Source organism: Dama dama, chromosome 2 (assembly GCF_033118175.1).
Source record: "Dama dama isolate Ldn47 chromosome 2, ASM3311817v1, whole genome shotgun sequence".
NCBI classification, from domain to species: domain Eukaryota; kingdom Metazoa; phylum Chordata; class Mammalia; order Artiodactyla; family Cervidae; genus Dama; species Dama dama.
Genome location: NC_083682.1, coordinates 23,209,275 through 23,233,131, shown reverse-complemented (window position 1 = coordinate 23,233,131; position 23,857 = coordinate 23,209,275). Strand labels below are relative to the sequence as shown.

The following is a 23,857-nucleotide window of genomic DNA, read 5'->3' as shown; positions in this document are numbered from 1 at the left end:
GAGGGAAGGCAAGAGCTGCCATATGCAAATATACCTTCTGGAAAAACCCAAGGAAAAGAAAGATGGACAAGGATGCAACTCTTCTGCTCTCTTCTCCACATTCCCTCATTCCTGTGAACTCTTCCCTCACCAGTACAACTGGAGGCAGTGACCCTAGCAACCTGGCGCTGGCTTCTCATGCAGATTAGACCTAATGTGGCAGGAACCAAGAGCACTGTTTCTAAATCAAGATGAGGGGACCCGAGTCTACGAGAATTAAGTTACAATTTGTCACAGAGTAAAAATCATAAAGGAAGAAGAGTGAGAGATCTACCTACTTAGAGGAAACTTCCTGACTGATATGTCCTTTGAGCCCCTCTAATATTCTCTGATTCCTCTCCAACAGATGCTTCCAGTAGTTTTCCTTGAGTCTCAACTGCACAAAATGAGAAAGAATGGACATATAATAGGTCCCTGGACTTTGATAACAAAACAAAGAATGAGTATTGCAAATTAAATTCAGAAACTCACCCAACTTTGATCTTAAAACTTCACTCCTGGCTCTCTTACCTAGGTCTTTTTTTTTTTTTTTTTTTAATTGAAGGCTAATTACTTTGCAATATTGTGGTGGTTTTTGCCATACATTCACATGAATCAGCCATGGGTGTACATGTCTTCCCCATCCTGAACCTCCCTCCCACCTCCCTCTCCATCCCATCTCTCAGGGTCATCCCAGTGCACCAGACCTGAGCACCCTGTCTCAGGCATCGAACCTGGACTGGCAATCTATTTCACATATGATAATATACATGTTTCAAAGCTATTCTCTCAAATCATCCCATCCTCTCCTTATCCCACAGAGTCCCAAAGTCTGTTATTTATATCTGTGTTTCTTTTGCTGTCTCACATATAGGGTTATCGTTACCATCTTTCTAAATTCCGTATATATGTGTTAATATACTGTTTTTCTTTCTGACTTACTTACTCTGTATAATAGGCTCCAGTTTCATCCACCTCATTAGAACTGACTCAAATGCATTCTTTTTAATAGCTGAGTAATATCCCATTGTGTATAGGTACCACAACTTTCTTATCCATTCATCTGCTGATGGACATCTAGGTTGCTTCCATGTCCTAGATACGGTGTTGCAGTGGACACTGGGGTACACATGTCTCTTTCAGTTCTTGTTTCCTTGGCATGTATGCCCAGCAGTGGGATCGCTGGGTCATATGGTAGTTTTATTTCCTGTTTTTTTAAGGAATCTCCACACTGTTCTCTGTAGTGGCTGTACTAGTCTGCATTTCCCCCAACACTGTAAGAGGGTTCCCTTTTCTCCACACCTTCTCCAGCATTTATTGTTTGTAGGCTTTTTGATAACAGTCATTCTGACCAGCTTGAGATGGTACCTCACTGTGGTTTTGATTTGCATTTTTCTGATAATGAGTGATGTTGAGCATCTTTTCATGTTTGTTAGCCATCTGTATGTCTTCTTTGGAGAAATGTCTGTTTTGTTCCTTGGCCCACTTTTTGATTGGGTCTTTTATTTTTCTGGAATTGAGCTGCAGGAGTTCCTTGTATATTTTTGAGATTAATTCTTTGTCAGTTGCTTTCTTTGCTATTATTTTCTCCCATTCTGAAAGGTGTCTTTTCACCTTACTTATAGTTTGCTTCATTGTACAAAAGCTTTTGAGTTTAATTAGGTCCCATTTGTTTATTTTTGCTTTTATTTCCATTTCTCTGGGAGGTGGGTCATAGAGGATCCTTCTATGATTTACGTCAGAGAGTGTTTTGCCTAAGTTTTCCTCTAGGAGTTTTATAGTTTCTGGTCTTACCTTTAGATCTTTAATCCATTTTGAGTTTATTTTTTTGTATGGTGTTAGAAGGTGTTCTAGTTTCATTCTTTTACAAGTAGTTGACAAGTTTTCCCAGCACCACTTGTTAAAGAGATTGCCTTTTCTCCATTGTATATTCTTTCCTCCTTTGTCAAAGATAAGGTGTCCATACGTGCATGGATTTATCTCTGGGCTTTCTATTTTGTTCCATTGACCTATGTTTCTAGGTCTTTACCCTGTTGGTTCTGCAAATGTCATTTCACATTCCCCAGGCTTGATCCTTTTGATTGTAGGGGAGAGGAGTAGACATTAATTCACCTATGCCATGGAAATCTTTCTGAACTTCTGTAATTTCTGATATTTTCAGTGTTTTCATGCGATAGAAGAAAATAATACTTTTATCATACTTGTTACTTAATTAGGCACAGAAGATTTAATGTGAGTGTAATGATGTAATGCGTTTGGTGAAAAACAGGTCTGAATCTTGCTCGTTCCTACCCAGGGTTTAGATTATATATATAAAATGGAATAAGGAAATTATGGATCTCAGTTCATGATCTGTATAGTTCCTTAGGGACTCACTCTTTTAATCATTTTTTATTTTCTCTAAGGATTGTATATCCCTCAGGTAGATCCATAGTGAATTCCCATTTCCTCATTATCTACACCTCTGAGGGGAAAGCTACCACATTGTCTCATTCCCTCTTTATTCACATTTACTAAATGGACATGTTTCTACAAGAGATCTACTTTGAGGTTTCTTATTTATTTATCAGAAATTCTTCAAATGTTGCAATGACTCATTTCAGTTGTCCTCTCTCTGAGATGTCTCTGAAATAATCTCTAATATAGTACATCCCTCCTATAGTTTATACTTTTAACATACACCTGAAATTTCTACCTGACTCTTCTACGGCTCATTTTCTGTAATATTTCAGTAACTGAAGTTATCAATTTCTTCTCATCATAGAAAAGAGTAGAGGCTATGCAGTTAGAGAGAGTGTTGTGAATTCTACCTTTCTTCTTCCACTTTTTACAAACTACATCACTTGGGAAAAGTTACTTAATCTCTTGGGTTTACCTATGTAGAATAAGGAATGTCAAAACAGCATCTTTTTTTTTTTTCTTGAGCTGTTGTGTTAAATAAATGAAAAAAAAATAAGTAAAATGGTTGGAACACTGTCTGGCATATAATAGTCAATAAATGTCAGCTGTTATTCATGTTCTCATAACTTTCAGTAGATTCTGTTTCATAACATTCATCAGACTTTTTCCCTTTAACTTGTGTTCTCTATAAACTGTAAATTCTATAAGGACAAAAACTTATTTTATCTTGCTAAGTGTTTAGATCCTGAAACTAAGAACAATGCAGAGTACACAAAAAGAATTCAATGAGTACTTCTGAAACTCATCTTATTTTTGTCTAAGTGCTTTAAGAATACATTCAAAACTTCTCTTATGCTAAGCTATAACAACTACAACCACAATGACTTCCATCCATGTCCCTCAGCCTCCACCCAACTTCAGAATTTGTCTTTAAACTGAACTAGTGTAATGCTGAACTATAGTGACTCCTAACTATTATTTTAGCATTTTCCCACATATTCACTCTTATATGGTCATGAACACTGCTCCTTGAATAAGGTCTGAAAGCACAGATCTGTCCTTCCCTAGTTCAAGAATTTTCGATGTTTCTCTATACACTTGAAGAATGGAGCTATGTAATAAAAATGCAAGTCTCAAAGCTATGATTTAGGCTTGGTCAAAACTAAATAAGAAATTGAGTCAGCATTATCCTTGATGAGAAGCCATGAAAATACCATTTTGATCGATCAAAGTATTTTGCACACATTTCATATGGTACAAAATTTTAACCTTCTCAAAGACATAAAAAAGGAAGTTGGATAATGTTTACTTTTCAGAGACCACTCAATTCTCTTGGGAGATTCAACCCATTTTAGAAATATATATGTGTCTGTGCTAAAAATAAACCTACATGAGTCTATATTTAAACACACTACTTATATTGAGTGGAAAAAGGAAGAATATCATTCTATGATAAAAGAGAGTTCTTTTATTGATAGAAAAACATCAAAATCTCAAAAATAGTCTTCAAAATGTTCCAAAGAAAGAAGGCCTCCACAAACAGGACAATGACTTGTGCTACCCCAATTATGGGATTTGTTTGTTTGTTTTTAGTATGGTGATTTATTCACTAAGTCATGTCCAACCCTTATGACCCCTGTGAACTGTAGCCTGCCAAGTTCCTCTATCCTTGGGATTCTCCAGGCAAGAATATTAGAGTGAGCTGCTATTTCTTTCTCCGGGGGATCTTTCCAACCCAGGACTTGAACCCAGGTCTCCTGCAAGGCCAGCAGATTTTTTCACCTACTGAGCTACAAGGAAAACGCATTTTTAGTAAGGCAACCTTTAAATGGAGAGCTGGAAGAGACTGTTCGGCACTGATGAATGATGATGAATGAAAAGTCATCATTTCTGATAAATGAAAATTAAAACTATGTCATGTGAAATTTTAAATATAGGCTTCTTTGAAACATCTTAGTTCTTCATCCCATGTTTAGAACCTTTTCAATACATTATATAATATTTGAAATCACTAGTATAGCTAAATTAAGTAAGAAAAGGAATATATACAGTGTAGCATTTTGGAAAAGAATCCACACTTGGCACCAACACAGAGAAAGCTCCATCCTGGTTCACGGGCACAGGAGAAATCCAGGGCTTACGAGGTTGACTCTTAGCTTTAATACCTTCAGCAGAACTGCAACTTCCCTCAAAACCTGTCAGTGCCAATCACATAATTCAAGAAAGCAAAAACTACTAAGGGTAGCCGTGTTATGAATGCCAAATACTCTGACTTGATCTCCCCTCTTAAAAGAAGTACAAATATGGAAATACACAGTTCCATTGCTAACTAAAACATGATTAAGTTGCTGAACAATCAGCAAAGTTGCCTCTTTTAAAACATTACCACCTGCAGTTTTCACAAAATGTATTCTAAGTTACTTAAAATTTTTCTTTTTTTTTTTTCTTTCCTGCTGTACAGTTTTTTTTCTTTTTCATTTGTTTTTATTAGTTGGAGGCTAATTACTTTACAGTATTGTAGTGGGTTTTGTCATACATTGACATGAATCAGTCATGGATTTACATGTATAAGTTACTTAAAATTTTTCAAATTAACTAATGGTGCAAATTACTCATTTTAAAAAGCAGTTCTTCCTAGATGCCCATCAGCAGATGAATGGATAAGGAAGCTGTGGTACATATACACCATGGAATATTACTCAGCCATTAAAAAGAATTCATTTGAATCAGTTCTAATGAGATGGATGAAACTGGAGCCCATTATACAGAGTGAAGTAAGCCAGAAAGATAAAGATCATTACAGCATACTAACACATATATATGGAATTTAGAAACATGGTAATGATAACGCTATACGCAAAACAGAAAAAGACACACAGATGTACAGAACAGACTTTTGGACTCTGTGGGAGAAGGCGAGGGTGGGATGTTTCGAGAGAACAGCATGAATATTATCTGTAGTGAAACAGATCACCAGCCCAGGTGGGATGCATGAGACAAGTGCTTGGGCCTGGTGCACTGGGAAGATCCGGAGGAATCGGGTGGAGAGGGAGGTGAGAGGGGGGATCGGGATGGGGAATACATGTAACTCCATGGCTGATTCATGTCAATGTATGACAAAACCCACTGCAATGTTGTGAAGTAATTAGCCACCAACTAATAAAAATTTAAAAAAAAATTTTTTAAAGCAGTTCTTTTATGTAAATGAGCAGGTTTCATATTAATTTTGAGGGTCTTGTAATGAAAGATTAGTGACCAGGCTCAACTCACTCTTGGGGATCCTCAAATTGTTATAAAATACCTAACAGAGTGGATGCAGTTCTACTCTCTAGGTTTCCAAATGGCCCAATTACGTTCACTTGTTGAGAGGCACATTCATTTCCACTCAAAAAACAAGTTTATATAGGGAAACACTAGTTTAAATATGCAAAACTCTAACCAAGATCAAACATTTTATATGAATAGAAATTGTTAAGAGAAAATTGATCATGTTCATATTGCAGTCAGGTGACGGAATATGAGTGGTCATTGAAAACCATCAGCTAAGGATTTCTCTGTGCTGAACATCTAAAAACAAACCAGTCAAAAATCAGCTTTGAGAAATTTCAAAATGCACAAATACTGACTGGAGATTAAGAAAGTTTTAAATAAAGAAAATTATTCAAAATACATTAGAAAATGTTTACATTGTCACTGGTACAGCATATTGAGGAGTTTTAAAATAGCACATATTTGCCTTAAAAAATAATCCAGCATCATCTCTCATAATTTGTTTTATTCACCAAATATTTCTTTCATATTGTCATTATCCTCCAAGCTGTGATTTGATGTTTCTGTATCTAAAAATCTATGAGTGTAGCACACAAAAGCCAAAAAAAAAACCCCAGAAATAATATAGTTGTTCAAAGGTCATCTAGCCCTGTTGGTTTAACATTTTAAATCATAAATAACTTAAGCTTTCACCTTATCTAGAGAAATCTGGTGATCTCAATAATATTTCTAGGGTCTTCCAACAGGAGTGAGTCCCTTGGTAAGCATTTTCACTATCCAACACGTCTCGGTGTAAGTTACTTCCTTTCTTAATGCAATTACTCCTCACAATTTATCTCCTATAAACTGATGCCCTCTATCTACCTATTTTTCTTTCTAAAGTTGTGTTGAGTTTATGTAAATCATTATCCACTCTTGGTTTCACTTTCCCATCCATGCAAAACATGTCTTTTGATGATCAGCTATGTGTCAGTTTGACTTACAAAAGTAAAAAATAAAGCTCTTTGCCAAGAAGTTTACACCAAACATTTACAGATGCAAAATGGATTATCCCTGATGGACTTAGAAACTTCAATCTCTGGCATTTAAACTAGGTATATTCTTCCCAAGTGAAATATGAAAGATAAGGGTAGAAACAGAGTATTTTATTCATCCTTATTGGAAGTGACAGATAAAAACACCCCCAGTGATATGTTTTCAGTCTAGTGTAATGAAATGCAGTATTTGGAGAGTATTCATCTTTCCCAGTGGAAAAAAATTTCAAAATGACAAAGAAAATAAAAAGAAAATATTTACTGTTTAATGATTTTACAAAGAAGGAAATAGAGATGATATGTATTGTAAAAACAGTGGGGAAACCAAATACTTACCAAAAATGAAAATAAATTATTCAAACAGGACTCAAATTTATTTAAGGTATTAGGAAAAAAAGGTAATAGAAAGAATATGGTAAGAAAGCTGTGACTAAAGTTGAACAGAATCTCACTGTCCTGTAATTCATGCATGGTGAGTGTTTCTAATCAAAGCTGTCTCCTCCTCAGGGTTTTTCTCAGAGCAAGTTTAACATCTTTGTTCCTCACACTGTAAATTAAGGGGTTGAGGAAGGGAACAGTCTTAATGTAAAAACAGAAGAAATTTTACCCCCATCTATAGACACAACAGAAGGTGGTTTGAGATACATAAATGTCCCTGATCCAAAGAAGAGAGAAACAGCAATGACGTGGGAACTGCAGGTACTGAAGGCTTTGGACCTTCCCTCTGTGGACTTGATGTGGAGGATGTTGGAGAGGATGAGACCATAAGAGACAAAGATTATGAAACTGGGCACAGTGATATTGATGCCCACCACAAGCATTTCCAATTCATTGATGTAGGTACTTGTGCAGGAGAGCTGAAGCAGTGGGTGAATATCACAGAAATAATGGTTGATGGAGTTTGCATCACAGAAGGTCAGCCTCAGCACGCATCCAGTGTGAGCCATGGCACCAGAAAATGCCATCAAGTATGAACCAAGCATAAGGGTGGAACACACTTCAGGGGACATGATAACGTTATGCAAAAGTGGTTTACAGTTGGCCACATAGTGGTCATAGGCCATTGATGTCAGCAGATAGCATTCAGAAATGACAAAAAAAACAAAAACAAAAACAAAAGTAGAGCTGAGTCATGCATCGCATGTAAAAAATAATGTTCTTCTTTAATATGAAATTAACTAATTAACATTTTAGGTGTAAACACAGAAGAATAACAGAGGTCTATAGAGGACAAGTTAAAGAGGAAAAAGAACATGGGGTTGTGTAGATGTGAATTTACACAATTAGGATTATCAAGCCCAAATTCCCCAGCACAGTGACCATATACATTCCTAGAAATAAAAAGAATAGGGGGAGTTGGAGATCTGGTTGGTCTGTTAATCCCAGCAGAATGAATTCAGTCACAAAAGAGTCATTTCCAGTCTTCTCTAAGGGAATCTGTGGACACAGGAGAAAGTGTTCCATTAGAGAACAACCCAGCCCTTGCCACATCATCTACAAGGCAGGGTAAACACTGGGAATGTCAGTGTTTACTGGGAATGCCAGGGTAAACACCTGGTCCCACAGAATTTGCCTTTACCTTTATCAGGATACAGAGTGATGTGGACTTGTATAAGCTAAATGCAGCAAAGGAAATCACAAACTTCAGAGTTAAGGCCAGTGCTGCTCTATGCAAACATAACTGCTGGGAAAACAAAGGTCAAGAAGAATAGATCAGGACAGAGTGACCTAATGTCTCTAAACATTCTCTGATGACCCTCTAACACCTCCAGTTACACCTGAGTCTCAGGTCTGCACAAAATGAGAAAGAAAGGGCATGTATTAGGTCCCTGTACTTTCATCTCAAAACAGGGAATAAGTATGTAAATTGAATTCAGAAATTCACCCTCCTTAGTTCAGAAAAAAAAAAAAAAACTTCTGGGCTGGCTCCCTTATCCTTGGTCTTTACCCAGTTGGGACTGGAAATGCAATTTCGGATTGCTGAGGCTTGATTTCTTTGATCCTGAGAGGTACCAGCCTAGATATATGCCTGAGAAGTCTTTCTGAACTACTATGATTTCTAATAATTATTTCAGTCCTTTCAAGCAGTAGAGAAAATAAAGCCTTTTAACTATCACACTTGATACTTTATTAGACACAGAGGATTCAAAATGAGTGAATTCAAATGATGAATGTGAATTCAAATGAATTCAAATGAGTGAATTCAAATGAATTCAAAATGATGAATGAATTTGGCTAGAAGCTTCTCAGTCTTTTGCCCAGGGAGTAGATCACATGTATAAAAGGGAATACAGAAATAATATATCCTGGATCATGATCAGCCTTTACTTCCTTAGGGGTTCATTCTTTCACTCTTTTTCATTTTAGGTATTGCATATCCCTCAGTGTAGAACCAAAGTAAATCCCCATCTCCTCATTACCTTCACCTCTGAACGGAAAGCCACTATGTTGTTTCATTCCCTTTTTATTCAGTTTACCAAATGGACATATCTTTTGTAAAGCTCCTGTTTCCAGGTGTCTGTACTTCTTCATCAGGAATTTTCAAATGTTTCAGCAACTCATTTCAGTTCTTCTCTCTCTGGAGTATCTCCGAAATAATTTGCAATGTTGTATATTCCTTCTACAGTTTATACTTTTAAAAAGTCAGTAACTGGACTTATCAATTTCTTCTCATCAAAGAAATGAGTAGGGACTGTGGAGTTAGAGAGAGGGTTGTGAATCTTAATTTACTTACAAACTATAATTCTTTGGGCAATTTATTTAATCTTTTAGTTCAAAGTTATAAAACTGGATGGTAAAGATGGTAACCTTTCATCGTCCTGCTGAGTTAATTAAATGAAAAAAGTCTAAGTAAAATGGTTGAGTCAGTGCCTGGCATATGGTAAATAGTCAATACATGTCAGCAGTCATTCATTCTCACCTAAATTCTACTAGATTCTCCATCATAACACACATAGAGTTTTTCTCCCCTGAATACCTGTGTTCCTTGATAAACAGTAAATTCTACAAGGAAAAGTATTTTTCCTATCTTGTTACTGTTTGGCTCCTAGATCCAAGCACAACGCAGAGGACATAGAGGGAACTTAATAAATATGTCTGATAATCATGTTATTTTTGTCCTAGAGTGTTCAGAGTGTATTCAACATTTTTCTAATGCTAAACCATAGCATCTGCAACCACAGTGACCTCCACCCATGTACCTCAGCCACCACACCACATCTGGCTTTTTGTGTTTTAACTGAAGTACTGTAATGTTGAACTATACTGACTCCTAATGATAATTTTAGTACTTTCCAACATACTCCTATTTAGCCCTAAACACTGAGGTCTGAAATCATAGTTCTGTCCCTCCCTAGTTCAAGTACTTTCAATGGTTCCACATTACCCACTTGAAAATTGAAGTAAGAATTAAAAGTATAATTCTCAAAATTATGACTAATCTTTGGTTAATTTCTTCCTAAAGGAGAAATTGAGTCAGTTATCTTTGATGAGAAGCCATGAAAGTACCATTTTGATTGATATATGTACTTTGTGCAGATTAACCTTTGTACAAATTTTTCACCCCAAAAATCTAAAAAAGAAAATTGAAGAATGTTTACTCTTCTTAGTCCATGTAATTGTCTTGTGAAGTTCAACCTATTTTATAAATATATGTGTGTTTGTGTGTGAATAATAAAAATATATGCCTATATTTACACTTATTGCTTATATGTACTGGAAGGAGGGGTAAGAATATCATTCTGTAATAAAACCCTAACCCTAACCCTAACCCTAACCCAACCCTAACCCTAACCCTAATCCTAATTAGAAAAAAGGTAGTAGAAAAGCATCAAACTTGTTAGTAGAAAAGCATCAAACTCTTAAAAAAGGTCTTCAAACTGCTCATAAAAAAGGAACTCCTCCACACAAAACAGTGACTTGTGCTATCATGATTATGTGACTTATTGATTTATTCATTTGCATGGCAATGCCAAAGAAAGAGAGATGGAAAAGACTAATAGGCACTAAATTTCTGATGAATCAAAATAAAGATTATGCTATTTGAAATTTTAATTTTTGGTTTCTTTGAAACTTTACATAGTCCTGTATCACTTATTTAGAATCTTCCCAACATATTGCATAATATTTAAATTTATTAATCTAAATAAATTAGGTAAGGGAATGTACGATACATGATGGAACATTATGGACAAGGATCCAATATAAAGAGAAAATTATTAATTATATGAATTGAGGTTATAAATACCTCAGGAATCTTCACAAATGTTTATGATATTAAAAAAGAGACACTAAACAACAAACTGTGGGAAATTCTTAAAAGAATGAGAATACCAAGCCACCTAACCTGCCTCCTGAGAAACCTGTATGCAGGTCAAGAAGCAACAGTTAGAACTGAACATGGAGCAATGGACTGGTTCCAAATTGGGAAATGAGTATGGCAAGGCAGTACACTGTCACTCTGCTTATTTAACTTATACGCAGAGTACATACATCATGCAAAATGACGAGCTGGATGAAGCACAAACTAGCATCAAGATTGCAGGGAGAGACATCAATAAGCTCAGATATGCAGATGATATCATCCTTATGGCAGAAAGTGAAGAGGGCCTAAAGAGCCTCTTGATGAAAGTGGAAGAGGAGAGTGAAATGGCTGGCTTAAAATTCAACATTCAAAAAACAAAGATCATGGCATCCAGTCCCATCGCTTCATGTCAAATAGATGGGGGAACAATGGAAACAATGACAGACTTTATATTTTTGGGCTCCAAAATCACTACAGATGGTGACTGCAGCCATGAAATTAAAAGACACTTGCTCCTTGAATGAAAAGCTATGACCAACCTAGGCAGCATACTAAAAAGCAGAGACATTACTTTGCCCACAAATGTCCATATAACTAAAGCTATGATTTTTCCAGTAGCCATGTATGGATGTGAGAGTCAGACCATTAAAAAAAGCTGAGCACTGAAGAACTGATGCTTTTGAACTGTGGTGTTGGAGAAGACTCTTGACAGTCTCTTGGACTACAAGGAGATCCAACCTGTCAGTCCAAGAGGAAATCAGTCCTGAATATTCATTGCAAGGACTGATGCTGAAGCTGAAACTCCAATACTTAGGCCACCTTATGCGAAGAGCTGACTCATTAGAAAAGATCCTGATTCTGGGAAAGACTGAAGGCAGGAGGATAAGCAGATGACAGAGGATGAGATGATTGGATGGCATCACTGACTCAATGGACATGAGTTTGAGCAAGCTCTAGAGATGGTGAAGGACAGGGAATCCTGGCATGCTGCAGTCCATGGGGTCACAAAGAGTCGGACTCGACTGAGAGCCTGAACAACAACAAAACTCTCTTCAGTGGTGTCCTTATATGGGACCTGGCTTTACATCTCAAAGAATGTCTGATTATAAGGGCTTCCTTGATAGCTCAGTTGGTAAAGAATTGGCCTGTAATGCAAGAAACTCCAGTTCGATTCCTTGGTCGGGAAGATCTGCTGGAGAAGGGACAAGCTACCCACTCCAGTATTCCTAGGCTTCCCTGGTGGACAGCCTGATTTTATTTTATTTTATTTTTTAAAGTTTCCAGAATTATTTTTTTTTCATTTATTTTTATTAGTTGGAGGCGAATTACTTCACAATATTGCAGTGGGTTTTGTCATACATCGACATGAATCAGCCATGGAGTTACATGTATTCCCCATCCCGATCCCCCCTCCCGCCTCTGTCCCCATCCCATCCCTCTGGGTCTTCCCAGTGCACCAGGCCCGAGCACTTTCTCATGCATCCCACCTGGGCTGGTGATCTGTTTCACTATAGATAATATACATGCTGTTCTCTTGAAACATCCCACCCTCGCCTTCTCCCACAGAGTCCAAAAGTCTGTTCTGTACATCTGTGTCTCTTTTTCTGTTTTGCATATAGGGTTATCATTAGCATCTTTCTAAATTCCATATATATGTGTTAGTATGCTGTAACGTTCTTTATCTTTCTGGCTTACTTCACTCTGTATAATGGGCTCCAGTTTCATCCATCTCATTAGGACTGATTCAAATGAATTCTTTTTAACGGCTGAGTAATAGTCCATGGTGTATATGTACCACAGCTTCCTTATCCATTCATCTGCTGATGGGCATCTAGGTTGCTTCCATGTCCTGGCAATTATAAACAGTGCTGCAATGAACATTGGGGTGCATGTGTCTCTTTCAGATCTGGTTTCCTCAGTGTGTATGCCCAGAAGTGGGATTGCTGGGTCATATGGCAGTTCTATTTCCAGTTTTTTAAGAAATCTCCACATTGTTCTCCATAGTGGCTGTACTAGTTTGCATTCCCACCAACAGTGTAAGAGGGTTCCCTTTTCTCCACACCCTCTCCAGCATTTCTTGCTTGTAGACTTTTGGATAGCAGCCATCCTGACTGGCATGTAATGGTACCTCGTTGTGGTTTTGATTTGCATTTCTCTGATAATGAGTGATGTTGAGCATCTTTTCATGTATTTGTTAGCCATCTGTATGTCTTCTTTGGAGAAATGTCTGTTTAGTTCTTTGGCCCATTTTTTGATTGGGTCATTTATTTTTCTGGAATTGAGCTTCAGGAGTTGCTTGTATATTTTTGAGATTAATCCTTTGTCTGTTGCTTCATTTGCTATTATTTTCTCCCAATCTGAGGGCTGTCTTTTCACCTTGCTTATAGTTTCCTTTGTTGTGCAAAAGCTTTTAAGTTTCATTAGGTCCCATTTGTTTATTTTTGCTTTTATTTCCAATATTCTGGGAGGTGGGTCATAGAGGATCCTGCTGTGATTCATGTCGGAGGGTGTTTTGCCTATGTTCTCCTCTAGGAGTTTTGTAGTTTCTGGTCTTACATTTAGATCTTTAATCCATTTTGAGTTTATTTTTGTGTATGGTGTTAGAAAGTGTTCTAGTTTCATTCTTTTACAAGTGGCTGACCAGTTTTCCCAGCACCACTTGTTAAAGAGGTTGTCTTTTTTCCATTGTATATCCTTGCCTCCTTTGTTGAAGACAAGGTGTCCATAGGTTCGTGGATTTATCTCTGGGCTTTCTATTCTGTTCCATTGATCTATATTTCTGTCTTTGTGCCAGTACCATACTGTCTTTACTGTCTTGATGACTGTGGCTTTGTAGTAGAGTCTGAAGTCAGGCAGGTTGATTCCTCCAGTTCCATTCTTCTTTCTCAAGATTACTTTGGCTATTTGAGGTTTTTTGTATTTCCATACAAATTGTGAAATTCTTTGGTCTAGTTCTGTGAAAAATACCGTTGGTAGCTTGATAGGGATTGCATTGAATCTATAGACTGCTTTGGGTAGAATAGCCATTTTGACAATATTAATTCTTCCAATCCATGAACACGGTATGTTTCTCCATCTGTTTGTGTCCTCTTTGATTTCTTTCATCAGTGTTTTATAGTTTTCTATGTATAGGTCTTTTGTTTCTTTAGGTAGATATACTCTTAAGTATTTTATTCTTTTTGTTGCAATGGTGAATGGTATTGTTTCCTTAATTTCTCTTTCTGTTTTCTCATTGTTAGTGTATAGGAATGCAAGGGATTTCTGTGTGTTAATTTTATATCCTGCAACTTTACTATATTTGTTGATTAGCTCTAGTAATTTTCTGGTAGAGTCTTTAGGGTTTTCTATGTAGAGGATCATGTCATCTGCAAACAGCGAGAGTTTCACTTCTTCTTTTCCTATCTGGATTCCTTTTACTTCTTTTTCTGCACTGATTGCTGTGGCCAAAACTTCCAAAACTAGAGTCTAACCTCTACTCTAGATTTTTAATCTTTGTTTTTCAGTATATGATATAAATTGTGGACATTTAAGAATCCAATATTCAGTTCCCATTTTTATTCAGGAGTGTGTTGATTACTCTCTCCCAATCTTGACTCTCCGTTTTCTACCTCAGAATACCTCTATTTCCTCCTTTCCCCTTCTCTTCCCAATCCAATTCTGAGAATCTTTGTGGGTGTCTGGGCTACGGAGAACACTCTGGGAACAGACAACTGCATAGATCTGTCTCTCTCCTCTTGAGTCTCCCTTTTTCTCCTCCTGCTCATCTCTATCTCCCTCCTCCCTCTCCTCTCCTTCATGTAACTCTGTGAACCTCTCTGGGTGTCCCTCATGGGGGAGAATCTTTTCACCATTAACCTAGAAGTTTTATTGTCCATGCTGTATAGTTGGAGAAGTCTTGAGACTACTGGAAGAACAAAACTGAAATCCAGAGGCAGGAGACTTAAGCCCAAAACCTGAGAACACCAGAAAAATCCTGACTACATGGAACATTAAGTAATAAGAGACCATCCAAAAGCCTCTATACCTACACTGAAACCAACCACCACCCAAGAGCCAATAAGTTTTAGAGCAAGACATACCACGCAAATTCTTTAGCAACACAGGAACATAGCCCTGAACGTCAACATACAGGCTGCCCAAGGTCACACCTAACACATAGACCCATCTCAAAACTCATTACTGGGCACTCCATTGCACTCCAGAGAGAAGAAATCTAGTTCCACGCACCAGAACACCGACGCAAGCTTCCCTAGCCAGGAAACCTTGACAAGCCAATCGTCCAACCCCACCCACTGGGTAAAACCTACACAATAAAAAGGAACCACAGACCTCCAGAATACAGAAAGCCCAGGCCAGACACAGCAATCTAAACAAGATGAAAAGGTAGAGAAATACCCAAAAGGTAAAGGAACATGAAAAATGCCCACCAAGTCAAACAAAAGAGGAGAAGATAGGGAATCTACCTGAAAAAGAATTTAGAATAATGATAATAAAAATGATCCAAAATCTTGAAAACGAAATGGAGGTACAGATAAATAGCCTGGAGACAAAGATTGAGAAGATGCAAGAAATGTTTAATAAAGACCTAGAAGAAATTAAAAAGAGTCAATTAAAAATGAATAATGCAATAAATGAGATCAAAAACACTCTGGAGGGAACCAAGAGTAGAATAATGGAGACAGAAGATAGGATAAGTGAGGTCGAAGATAAAATGGTGGAAATAAATGAAGCAGAGAGGAAAAAAGAAAAAAGGATCAAAAGAAATGAGGACAACCTCAGGGACCTCTGGGACAATGTGGAACGCCCCAACATTCGAATCATAGGAGTCCCAGAAGAAGAAGACAAAAAGAAAGGCCATGAGAAAATACTCGAGGAGATAATAGCTGAAAACTTCTCTAAAATGGGGAAGGAAATAGCCACCCAAGTCCAAGAAACCCAGAGAGTCCCAAACAGGATAAACCCAAGGTGAAACACCCCAAGACACATATTAATCAAATTAACAAAGATCAAACACAAAGAACAAATATTAAAGGCAGCAAGGGAGAAACAACAAATAACACACAAAGGGATTCCCATAAGGATAACAGCTGATCCATCAATAGAAACCCTCCAGGCCAGAAGGGAATGGCAGGACATACTGAAAGTAATGAAAGAGAATAACCTACAACCTAGATTACTGTACCCAGCAAGGATCTCATTCAGATATGAAGGAGAACTCAAAAGCTTTACAGACAAGCAAAAGCTGAGAAAATTCAGCACCACCAAACCAGCTCTTCAACAAATGCTAAAGGATCTTCTCTAGACAGGAAATGCAGAAAGGTTGTATAAACGTGAACCCAAAACAACAAAGTAAATGGCAACGGGACCACACCTATCGACAGCCTAATTTTAAATAAAAACATTTAACTCAAAGTTGTGATGTATTAAAGACTGACTAACCTGACTGTGTTCCTGAAACTCTGAATACTGAATGGGTTGTCATTCCCTTCTCTGGGTGATCATGCTGACCCCGGGTCTCACACTGAAGGCAGATTCTTAGCATCTGAGCCAGTTGGGAAGATCCTAAGTAAACATAAAGAATCACAAAGAGGACCTGATAATCCATGATTCATATGATCAGTGCTGTTTTCACGTTCTCTTCAGAGCCAAGTGGCCATGTTTGAGTGCCTTTTCATTTCCTCAAACAGTTTCATAGCTGAAAAGTTTTGAAAAGATCAAAAGAAGAGAAACAGGACTCAAAAATTCATTCTAGCAAATTCCACAATGTAAAGCAATCTGCATTATTTGAAGGAAAGTGCAATAATCTGGAGTTTATCCTATTTGGGGTGCCTACAATCCTATCAACAACCCACTAATAAGAACATTTTGTTGCCTCTAAGATTTGTTAGATCATAAACTCTCTAAAAAGTCTACAACATAATAAATAATACACAAGAAAAATAACACTGGCTCTAAAGATTTTTTCCTAAAGGGGAATGCCTTCATACAGATTTCATCTGTCCTAAAGTAAAAATGTTCTTTTGAATCAAAACTACTACAGTGTGAAAATTAATCTCTTGATAACACTGTCTGGGAATTAAGGAAGAAAGTTATATGGTCCAAGTAGGTCCTTGTCAGAGAATGGGAACTTTATCATTTGGAAATATTTTGAAATGTTTTCATGATTATCATGTAAACAGCTGCCTTTGGTGGAAATTTTTGACTTGGGTAAGATTTGAATTAGAAGAAAAATTTGCTTTAGGGAATTTCCCACATGAGGGCTCTGAAGAAACTTTTTAAAAATCAGATTGAGATCCTTGAAATATATGTCTGATATATTTTAACTGCAGAAAACTTTATAAATTATAATACTATAGGATAACATATTGGTAATTATTTTCCACTCTATTTTCACTATCTTTTATCTCATTAGAAGAAAGCTTTGAGTCCTTTAGAGGAATAATAATAGGTAAAGGAAGCAGTTTTTCCAGAAATGAGTTCAGGAGAAAAAAGTGTAAATAAAGCCTCTTCCTTTTACCTCTCTACCCTCTCTCTTACTTTCAGGATGGTCATAAGTTGTAGCTTGAAAACATTATGACACCATGTCTACCTTTGTTTTTAACCAATGGAAATAAAACAATTTTAAATAAATATATTTTAAACAGTGATGTAAGCAGTGTAGAGAAATGAAGTGAAAGAAAATGAACAGTTAGAGCATAGATATGAATTCACTGCGTTTACATAGACACATGAGAGTCCAAAAATAAGCCATTCCATTTATGTTCACTTGATTTTCAACAGGATGCCATAATTATGTGATTGAGAGAGTAGTCTTTTCAACAGAAGTTACTAGAATAACTAAGTCCATTTTGAAAGAATGGATTTGGAACACTCCACAAAATAAGAAAGTTAACTCAAAATAAACCTTATATCTAAATAAGAAAGGTAATATTATTAAACTCCTAGAAGAAATCATCAGAGTAAATCTTTGACTTTGGGATGGACAATGGTTCTTTGATATAACTAATAAAGGACAAATGAAAAAAAGAAAAAGAAGTGAATGCTGAGCATTATGAAATTAAAACTTGAAGTTTCAAAGATATCATCAAGAGAATGAACAGAGTACTAAGAGTATGGAAGAAATACTTGTAAATGATATAACTGATAAGTACCTAGTGTCCAGAATACATTCAAATCCAAACACATGCAATTTTTTTTTCCATTTTTAAACATGTTTCTTCTGGGTTTTGAAATATAATCTGCTTCCCTGATGGCTCCGATGGTGAAGAATCTGCCTGCTATGCAGGAGACCTGAGTTCAATCCCTGGGATGGAAAGATCCCTTGGGGAAGGAAATGGCTACTTACTTCAGTATTCTTGTCTGGAGAATTCCATGGAGCTTTTGGGTACGGTCGATCAGGTCGCAAAGAGAAGGACACTACTGGAGAGCCTAATATTTTCACTTTTTTCATATGATATTGTGTAAGTTTAAAGTGTACAGTATAATTATTTGATTTATATGCATAAATAAAAACATCCATCATATGATATGCATACCAAAAAAAAAAAAAAAAACGGGAAAAAATATCCTTTTTTCTCTGTGATGAGAACTCTAAGGATTTCCTCTCTTAACAACTTTCATATAAAACATACAACAGTGTTATTTATATTTATCATATTGTACATTACATAGAGTACTTTTGTGTCTTAAACTGGACATTTGTCCTGTCTTCATCCACTTCCCCTTCCCTCCAGATCCCCGCCTTTGGTAACCATAAATGTGATCTATTTTTCTATACATCCGCTTGCTTGTTTGTTTGCTTTTAAGGTATACTTTTCCAACAACATTAAATTAGTTTCTAATGGGTAATAAGATGATTTGCTATTTCTATACTCTTTGAAATTAACACCAATATGTCTTGCTACCAACTTTCAGCCTACAAAGATGCTACATTATAATCAACTACATTCCCCACACTGTTCATGCCTATCATATTTTTATTTTGTAACCAGAAGATTATGCCTCTTAAACTCTCTCACCAATTTCTATCCTGTCCCCTCTTCCTTCCCTCTGGCAACAATCTTTTATTCTCTGTATCTGTAACACTTTCTGTTTGCCTATGGCTAATCTTTTCCGTTTTGTAGATTCCAAATATAAGTGAAGTCATACAGTATTTGTCTTTCCCTATCTGACTTATTTCACTTTTCACTTTGCATTCTATGAGTTCATTTATGTTTTCTCAAATAGGAAGATTTCATTCTTTTTCATGTATAAGAAATGTTCCATTGTATAAATATACACCACATCTCCTTTATCCATTCACCTATTACATCATCAGGTCTTTAGGCATACATAACTTGGCCATTATAAATAATGCTGCAGTGAACTTCAGGGTATGTATATATTTTTGAATTGGTGATTTTGTTTCCTTTAGGTAAGTGCTCAAGAGTGGAGTGGCTGGATTGTGTAGTAGTTCTATTTTTAATTTTTGAGGAAACTTCATACTGTTTTCCATTGTGTTTACATGCCAACGGTGCATGAGAGTTCCCTTTTCTCCACCTCTTCACCAACAATTGTTGCTTGTTGTCTTTTTGTTTGCCATTCTGACAGTATTGCAGTATCTCCTTGGATTTGATTTGCATTTTCCTGAAGATTAGTGAAGCTGAGCATTGTTTCAAGGGTCTGGTAGTCATCCATATGTCTTTGAAAAAGTACACCTCTGCCTATTTTTCAGTCGGGTTCTTTGTTTTCTAGATGCTGAGTAATACAGATTATTTGTATATTTTGGATATTAGCCTGTTATCAGACATATTATTTGCCAGTATCTTCTCCCATTCAGTAGACTGATTTTTCATCTTGCTGAGTTTCTTATGCTACACGTCTTTTCAGTTTGATGCAGTCCCTTTGGCTTAATTTTGCTTTCATTTCTTAGGTTGAGGAGGCATGTCCAAAAAACTTTTCTGATACTGCTATAAACTTTTCTGATACCCACCCTGAGAAAAAGCCATATACCACCCAAGGATGAAGTCAACTTTCAAATTACAGTATTTTCTCCTTTCCATGTTTACTGAAACAAAAACAATGACATAAAGTAGAAGCAAAATACTACTCTGAACTTAGCTCTCTCATCCAGGTAATATATTTTAACAACCTGTTACATGCAGGACTGGATGTGCAAACTAAGAAGACTGTTTTCCATAAGCATACTGTGTAATGTTCAGAGAAGTAAAGCTGTTTATACTTAACAGTCATTATGGAACCTTCCATCTCAGGCATTTAAGGAGATACATTCTTGCTCAAGGAAGACTGAAAAGATGGGAAGAGAAAATAATGTCTGCTTCATACTTCCAATGGCAAGAGGCTGATAAGACATCCCCAATGATGCTATTTTACCCTAACATCCCCTGATTTCATCAACTATAGAGTACTTATCTATTTCCAGAGGGGAAACATGTTCAAACTGAGAAAAAAAAAAATCAGAGGTAATAAATTTTTCTAAATAATATTAGTAAATGGGAGTTGGTGACAAAGTCTGCAACTTGTTAGGTAAGAGAGAAGTCTGGCTTTACACAGAGTGAAAATAAATTGAGAGATGACTCAGATTTCTTTCTACCTGGTTAAAAAGAAACAAAAAAATTGTCAACCAAATTATTATGATTAAACACAGAACCTTTCTCCCCTGTGACCAACTGCACAGAGAAATACTCTAGTCTATTCAAAATTTGTTTCTACTCAGAGTTTTTCTCAGAGCAGCTTTCACATCTTTATATCTCAAGCTATAGATTAAGGGGTTCATCATGGCAACTACACTGGTGTAAAAGAGAGAAGAGGCTTTTTGCTTATCCAGAGATCCAGCAGAAGATGGTCTGAGATACATAAATGCACATGATCTAAAGGACAGAGTAACAGCAATGATGAAGGAACAGCAGGTACTGAAAGATTTTGACCTGCCCTCCGTGGAGCTGATGTGGAGGATGCTGAAGACAATGAGACCATAAGAGACAAAGATGGGCAGACTGGGCACAGTGATGTTGATGCTCACCACAGTGAAAAGTACCAGCTCATTGACGTAGGTACTTGTGAAGGAGAGCCAAAGCAGAGGGTGAATGTCACAGAAATAATGGTTTATGGTGTTTGCATCACAGAAGGTCAGTCTCAGCAGGCATCCAGTGTGAGCCATGGCACCAGAAAATGCCACCAAGTAGGAAGCAAGCATAAGGCTGGAACACACTTTAGGGGACATGGCAGCATTATACAAGAGTGGCTTACAGATGGCCACATAGCAGTCATAGGCCATTGATGTCAGCACACAGCATTCAGAAACAACAAAAAAAAACAGAAGTAAAAACACAGCTGACCATGCACCTCATGTGAGAAATAATATTCTTCTTCAATGTGAAGTAAATCAGCATTTTGGGTATAAACACAGAATAACAGAGGTGAATGAAGGACAAGTTAAAGAAGAAAAAGTACATAGGGGTATACAGATGTGAATTCAGTGCAACTAGGATTATCAATCCCAAATTTCCCAGCACAATGACCATATACATTCCTAGAAACAGAAGGAACAGAGGAAGCTGGAGATCAGGTCAGTCTGCTAATCCCAACAGAATGAATTTGGTCACAAAACAGACACTTCCAGTAGCCATTCTTCTCAAAGGGAATCTGTGGATACAGGAGGAAAGTGTTCCATTAGAGAACAACTCAGCTCTTCTAACAAAAGATCTCATCCTACAAAAGAATATTTTTGTTGTTGAGTTGCTAAATCATGTCCAACTTTTTTGTGACTCCATGGACTGTAGCCCGCAAGGCTCCCCTGTCCATGGGATCTCCCAGGCAAGAATACTAGAGTGGGTTGCCATTTCCTTTTCCAGGGGATTTTCCCAACCCAGGGATTGAACCTGTGTCTCCTGCATTAACAGACGGATTGTTAGCACTGAGCCACCAGGAAAGAGTACACACACCGTGGATGTCTGACACTATCCCAACCTAGTCCCATACAATCTGCCTTTACCTTTATCACAATATGGAGTGATGTGGAGTTGCCCTTAATTAGCTAAATATAGCAAAGGATATCACAGACAGCCTACAGAGGGAAGACCAGTGATACCATAACACAACCATACCTACTGGAAAAACCAAGGTAGAGGAGGAGTGGATTAGTACACTATCATTCTACTCTCATCTCAACATTTCCTCATTCACTTGAGCTCTTCCCTCACCAGTAGAATTGCAAGCAGTGACCCTAGCAACCTGGCGCTGGCTATAAATACACATTAGCCGTCATGTGGTCAGAACCAAGAATTCTGTTTCTAACCCAAGAAGATTGTCTATGAGAATTAAGTAACTTCCCTTGTCACAAAGTAAAAGCCATAAAGGTAAAAGAATGAGAGCTTTATCCTCTTACAGGAAACTTCCTGACATGTTTTGAGCTCATGTCTTGGAACATTCTCTGATCCCTTTCCAACAGATTCTCTGGGTTCACTTGAGTCTCAGAACCACACAAAATGAGAAAGACTAGGCATATATTAGGCTCCCCAACTTTTGTCTCAAAACAAGGAATAAATATTGTAAATTGAATTAGGTATGTAAGTTGAACTCAGAAACACCCTTCTTAGTTCAGAAAACCACAGAGCTGGTTCCCTTATCATTGATTGTCACTCTGTTGGTATTGAAAACATAACTTCAGGTGCTTGAGGCTTGATTTCTTTAATTCTAAGAGGAGACAGCCTAGACATATGCCTAGGAAATGTCTATGATCTAGTGTGATTTCTGATTATATTAAGTCCTTTCAAGCAGTAGAAAAACTAAAGCCTTTAATTACACACTTGCTAGTAATTAGACACAGATTAAATGTGAGTATAACGATGTAATGCTCTTGGTTAAAAACTGGGTAGAAGCTAAGTCTCTTCCCTGGAGTGTAGAATATATATATATATGGAATAAAGAAGTTATAGATCCCAGTGCGCCCAGTGTGTGATCTGTCTTTAGTTCTCATGGACCTACTTTTTACTCATTTTTGCTTTACTCTGGGAACTGTGCATCCCTCAGGTAGATCCAAAGTGAATTCCCATCTCTTCATTATCTTCACCTCTGAAGGGAAAGCTAGGATACTGCTTCAGTCCCTCTCTATGCCCATTTCGTAAGTGGACATATCTCCATAAGATTCCTAATCCAGGTCTCTTTATTTCTTTACCTGAAATTTTTAAAATGCTGCAATGTTCAAGTTTTGCAATAATATCCTCCATATTATACACATAAGCATCCTAACTTGATTCCCCTCTTTTAGTGAGGTCCAAACAGACACGCAGAGCTTCAGTTGCTAACAAGAAGTGATAATTAAGTTGATTCCTTAAACCATTGCCAAATGTAAAGTTTAAAAGTATTATTTAAACTTCTATATTATTTTATACAGAATAGTCTGATAGAATGAAATCTAATTTGACAGAAAGTTTATTTTTTTTAAAAAATGAAACGAATTGTATTTTGAGGCTCCTCAAATGGAAATCTTGTGACCAACTTTAAAATATTTTTGGCACATCAATTAATGCTAAAATACAAAACAGAGTGACTGCACCTCTGTATGCCTACAAGGGCTCCCAAATAGTGTAAATATTATTTAATTCTTTAGATACACTTCTTTTTTTTTTTTTTTACTTTTAATTGAAGGATAATTGCTTTACAATATAGTGTTTGTTTCTGCCATACATCAACATGAATCTGCCATAGGTATACATATGTCCCCTCCCTCTCCAATCTCCCTCCCACCTCCCACCCCATTCCACTCCTCTAGGTTGTCACAGAGCCCCGGTTTGAGTTCCCTCCTTCATACAGCAAATTCCCACCTGGCTAT

The 23,857-nt window shown here is 37.0% G+C and overlaps 2 pseudogenes; both read right to left on the bottom strand.

The window, feature by feature from the left end:
* Positions 1 to 7,276: 7,276 nt before the first annotated feature.
* On the bottom strand, positions 7,277 to 7,977 carry LOC133068098 (olfactory receptor 8B3-like; annotated as a pseudogene).
* Positions 7,978 to 20,719: 12,742 nt separating this feature from the next.
* On the bottom strand, positions 20,720 to 21,653 carry LOC133066668 (olfactory receptor 8B3-like; annotated as a pseudogene).
* Between the last annotated feature and the right edge of the window lie 2,204 nt (positions 21,654 to 23,857).